The sequence below is a fragment of the Hyaena hyaena genome, unplaced genomic scaffold, assembly GCF_003009895.1.
Source record: "Hyaena hyaena isolate Hyena2069 unplaced genomic scaffold, ASM300989v1 scaffold_1429, whole genome shotgun sequence".
NCBI classification, from domain to species: Eukaryota; Metazoa; Chordata; class Mammalia; order Carnivora; family Hyaenidae; genus Hyaena; species Hyaena hyaena.
The window spans coordinates 195631-201792 of NW_024082062.1; positions in this window are offsets into that span (position 1 = coordinate 195631).

Consider the following 6162-nt stretch of genomic DNA (forward strand, 5'->3'; position numbering starts at 1 on the left):
TGGCCCAGAATAAATTCATTAACCTCTCTGTGTCTATTTCTACAGCTGAATGAAAATTACAATTGTTGTACAGGGATATGTGAGAGTTAAAATAAAAACTGTTCATTTATTAACACAATGCCTAGGACACAGTAGGCACTAATCAAGTGCTAATCTTTTCTAATTTTTTCTAATATATTTTAACAAAATCGCATTTAGATTATTGTACATTACTGAAGACAGATATAGTGAAAAGTAAAATATTTTTCCTTCTTCATGATACTTCACAGGTAAATCTGAGATAGACTTGACCTGTACACTTCCATTTTAGACATGATGGAGACCGATGGCATTCACAAGGGAATCCATTGAGAGTAGTGTCTCATAGTCTTGTATCATCACAAGATAAATGCTTAAAGTCCACATCACTCTGGCACAGTCCCCCATGTTTTCTATGTCATCCCATTTGATTGATTATGAACTCATTACTTTTTATAACTCTTAACAAGTCATGTTTCATGGCATGGTTGAGTTTGCATTTTTTTGTCCTGTGTATTATGTATTCCCAAACCACTAGTAGCATTGTCATTTCCATTTAAAATTTAATAAATAAGAAGATTGTTTATTATTTCCTTGCCTCTGCTAACAAAGAAAATAATTATGATTCATGAATTTTTAATGTGAAAATGAAAAAAAAAGGAATACTTGATATAATGTTATAGCTGCACAGCTGGGCTCAAGCAGAGATTAATTCATTCAACAGATGTTTATTGAGTACCTGGTTTTATAGCACTAACAAAGCTAATTATGACATTTGTACTCAGGAAGCTTCTGGGGATAAGTGAAGGCTTTGGGTAAACTAAAACACTGCTATTTAATTTTGATGTTTTTATACTCTAAATTTCCACACACCCCTCAACACACCTAAAGAATGTTCTTAATAGATTCCAAGTTGGCTTCTACTGTAGAGGAGGGAATACAGTTTAACATCAACCTGACAGAATGTATACGTATATCTATAAAAAGAATTATTTACATTATTTCTAGTTTTCCACAACTAAATTTCTATCTCAACAAAGTTGTAAAACAGATCACAGAAAATGGAAATTACAAAACCTGTAGAAATATATACCCCCAGAAAAATGTACTCTAAACAGTGCCTGGTTTTCCACAGTGAAATGCCCTTTCAAGACAAAACAGTGAATTTAAAAACAGACCGTTTTCTCTTCACAAAAATTAATTCAATGTGGATCACATGCTTAAATGTAAAATGCAAAATGGTAAAGCTCTTAGAAGGCAATATGGAGGAAAATCTGGATGACCTTGTGTATGGTGATGACTTTTAGGTACAACATCAAGGGCATTATCCATGAAATAATAATTAATAAGTTGGACTTCATTAAAATTTTAATGAACATAAAACCTGAAACCCTAAAACTCATACAAGAAAACATAGGTGATAATAAGCTCCTCTATGTGGGTCTCAGTAATGATTATTTGGATTTGACACCAAAAGAAAGACAACAGAGGCAAAAATAAACAAGTGAACTATATAAAAACAAAATAAAACAAAAAACCCTGCACAGCAGAGGAAACTTCAGTGAAGAGGGAGAGGATGGTGAAAGATACAGTCTGAGGAGTTGATATGATCCAGATTATGTAGGATCCACAGGGGGTTGTTTGCTTACTTTTAGGATTTCCTTCCTTAAAATTGGATAAATGCAAAATTTTAAAGTATTTTCATGAAGCTGTTTAAGAGCCCACATTCAAAATAGTACTGGAGAAACACACACACACACACACACACACACACACACACACACACACACATACACACACACAGGTTTTTTTATTTGTTTTTGTTTTGTTTTGTTTTTCCTGGAGTGGGAGAAAAAAGTGGATAAAGGGATACTGGTTAGATTGTTGAGAGGCTACTCAAGTTCTCCTGATGAGAGATGGGAGTAACTTGGACTAGGTCTTTGATGATGATATGGAGTAGGGAAGATATGGGAAAGAACAACAAAGATAAAGGACATTTGGAGGTGAATATATAGGACACAGGATTTGTTCAGGGATTAGATATGGCTGATCATGGGGAGGAATCTATCAGGATGACATAGATATCTGTCTTATTAAGTAGTAAATGTTCATCAGAGTGACCTGTTCGAAAGTGTAATTTCAAAATAAGAAATGACTTTAGAAATTGAAAGAGATATCTCTGCTGATAAATTAAAATCTTAGATCTCAAAAATACTATAATTATTAATCACATATAAATTATGTATGTAGTATAGAGAGAAGTTGAAAGTTTCTCTAAGGAAATTATTTAATCCCACTGTTTTCCATTTTTATGATCTAAAAAATTTGTTTAGGAATTGTGCTAGGAACATAGAAATCTAATACAAGCTTAATTTGTAAATTAGGGAATGAGATTATAAACTACAGCAAAATTTGGGCATTCTAATTACTTCCCCAATTTACTTCTAATCTATGCCCCAAATCCATGCATGAGGGAAATGAATCTGCAAGGCAGTACCAGGCTAACTACAAAGCAGATTATATCTTACATGCTCCAGAATTGACTCTAGAAGGCACATTCTGGGTCTTTATACAGGTACACTTACCACACAGAAATTACGAGTAGGGAAATGTTAGCTTCTTATAGGAAAATTCCAAAAGAGGGTATAAAGTGAATCCATGGGGACACATAGTGTTCCAATACCTTAACCCCGACATATAAGGAAAAAAATGACCAATGCATTTTTAGATTCTGGTAGCCTACCACTCATAAATATACCTCTACTCTGGGTATTAAATGAAGAGTAAGTCCAGAAGTGTTTCTTCAATATCACTCCCTTTGTAAAATGAAAAGAGAGTTTTCTCATAAAACCATGAACAGAAAGATCGATTCTGAAATCTAACACTTATTTTCTTTTCATAAATATGTCAGTTCCGAAACATATTCCCTTTCTCTTCACTAATACCTATGGATTTGTTTTTTTCTTTTTTAAAGGAGTATATTTACTACACATTTTCAGAATGTTAATATTGAATTTTTGTCTCCCTTTGAATTATATAGTGTTTACATTGGATGCTAAAAATGTCTAAAATATGTAAGTGTTCTACTGAGATGTGCCAGGGGAAATATTGTATAGAATGAAGATTATGTGATAGGGTTGCTCTGGGCCAGATGTGCTCAGTGCTGGATGTGCACCAAAATCCACATGCAGGTATCTAAAATCATTGATACCCTATCTATGCTGCTGGATAGTCTGCTTTAGGACATTTATATCTTTATTTTTTTTGCGAATACTTGAAATAGTTTCTGTGTGCAGCTAGAATAGAAAATAATTTCCTTAAGAAGTCCTGATTTAGGCAAGTAAAAGATAACAACTGCACTTTGATCAGAATTCTTGGAAAACATTTGCAAAAAATTCTTAATTTTCTAACTAAGTAAAATCAAACATGTCTCCTCTCTTTACTAGATAAGCTCCATGTAAGTATTTCTTGTACTTTAAGTGCCCCCATATGCCTAATGAACAATTGGCTTTAATAAAAAGTATGTGGGAACGTGCATGGATGGATCAGTGAACAAGTGGACAAATACAGAGGTGGACAAGTTAATGAATACACAATCAGAAATTGGTAGATGCGCGAGTAGGTGGAAGGATGGACATACGAATAATGGGTTGATAGGTGAGTGACTGAGTGAAAAGGTAAACAAAGAATGGAGGAGTGAGTGAATAGGTGGACTTATGAATGGGTTGTTTGATAAATGAATAAACAAATAGAAGATAAAAAAAGAGAAAGTCTTCTGGACATTTAACACATCCTTGTAATTTCCAAATTATCAAATTTCCCAGAATAAACCAAACTTTATATTTGTTTTTTCTTATACTTAATAGAAATGATTCATTTTGAAGATGTTGGGTAAGTAATTAATTATCTGGTTACGGAATACCCAGAATTAGATTAGCATTAAAATATCACTGTAAAATCAATCTCAGCAGGGGCTAAAGTAAAAGAAGTTTGATGACCACTGGCAAGAATGATTATATCAACATTTTGGCATCCTAAGTATGAATTTAAGGGATCTAGTCTGTCTAAACTATAGAGATGAAGCAGGCTTACAGAAATAAAGTGGTATTTTTAAAAATCACTTGGGAAGCAGTAAAAGGTTTACAAAGGAATATATTTAGAGCTTAGATTCTAAATCCCAGATAATTGTCCCAAAGATGAGTTCCCCTAGAACCCACAGATTTTTAACAGCCTAAGACACTATTATGAGCCAGGAAGTATACAATTGTGATTTATTTTGTATATTAGATCCTACATAAAGGATAACTTCCATGTGTCTTTCATTGGAGGGATCTTTAAAAATACAGACAAACCTTTTATCCAAGACATACACATAAAAATATTTATGATTTTGGGGGGTTACCTTTCAAAGATTAAGCAATGAATTTAAAATAAACACATATGTCAACTGTTTTCTTAGCATATTTTAAATACTTTTCATTCTTTTTTAATGTTGATTTATTTTTGAGAGAGAGAGATAGAGCATGAGCAGGTGAGGGGCAGAGACAGAGGGAAACAAAAATCTGAAGCAGGCTTTAGGATCTGAGTTGTAAACACAGAGTCCAAATGTGGGCTCGAACTCACAAAGTGTGAAATCATGACCTGAGCTGAAGTCAGGTGCTTAATGGACTGAGTCACCTAGGTGCTCCAATACATTTCATTCTTAAAACAGTTTTATATTCACAGAAAAATTGCAAAGACAGTAAAGGAGTTCACATAGACTCCACATCCAGTTGACCCAATTATGAATGTAGTACATTAGTTGGTACATTGGGTAAAATTAATGACACCAAATTGATAGATTTTTATTAACTAACGTCCATATTTTATGCACATTTCCTTAGCATTTACCTAGTGTCTTTTTTTCTATTCCAGGATTCTATCTAGGATAACACATTACATTTAGCCTTTGTGTCTCCTTAGGCTGGTCTTGGCTATGACTGTTTCTCAGACTTTGTCGTTAATTTTGAGGAGTACTACAGATATTTTGTAGGATGCCTCTCTATTGGACTATGTCTGATGTTTTTCTCATGATAAAACTGAAGTTATGGTTTTGTGGAGAAAGATCACAATGTGCAGTTTTCATTACATCATATCAAGGGTGCATACTATTTACATGATTTATGAGTGTTGATGTTGACCTTGATATTGTGTCTGAAAGAGTTAATGTCAGATTTCTCCACTGCAAAATTACTTTCTATTCCCTTTTTTGTACATTTTAGAAAAGGTCATAATGCATAGCCCATACTTAAGAAAAAGGAACTTATACCCCACCTCTTTGATGGAAGAACATCTATATGAATTATTTGAAGCTATTTTTCATGGGAGGTTTGTCTCTTTCTCCGATTTATTTATTTGTTCAACCACTTAATTACAATTCTTTGAGACTAAGCTCTGTGTTTTTCTCCTCCAGCATTGAGAATGCAAGCTCTTATTTTCACAGCTACCAGTGTGCAAGGGAGCCAAAGTGAAAATGGAATAAGTTAAAATGCCACAAATCCCATAGTGCTTATGTGAAACAGCCTGAATATGATCAAACTGGCACTAAGAAAACTACCAATGGATGCATGAAGTTAATATCATAATATCTGGGATCTTGGGTAATGCTATAAAAATATTTGAAGAAGGGTCTTTGACATGATAATAATGCCCTCACCACCAAATTAAGCTCTTATTTTATTGTTCATGTGAGAACATACCTAACTAATTAAGTGGTTGGTTTTCCTAAAAGCACAGCAGAATTCTCAAGTACATTTAACTTTAGGAATTATAACAGCAATTGTTATAAAGTACAGCAGAAATAAAATATGGGGATGAAAAACAAGTCGGATAAGAAATGCAGATAAAGAAGCAATGACATTACTCTATTAGAACCCAGATTCCATCACTCACCCAACCCTAGGTTGTTTTCTTCATTCCTGTGTAACTCATTGGTTTAAATTTAGTTAAACTTTACAATTTGAAGGCCATGACTGGTAAACCTGCTTAATCTGACAAGAGCTATTTGTCAATTTTTCAAATTTGTTGGGAATGAAAGCCATGTTAGGTCATCAAGCCCTATCCAGGAGCTCGAAGACATCTGAATGCAAATTACATTCTGCTTGG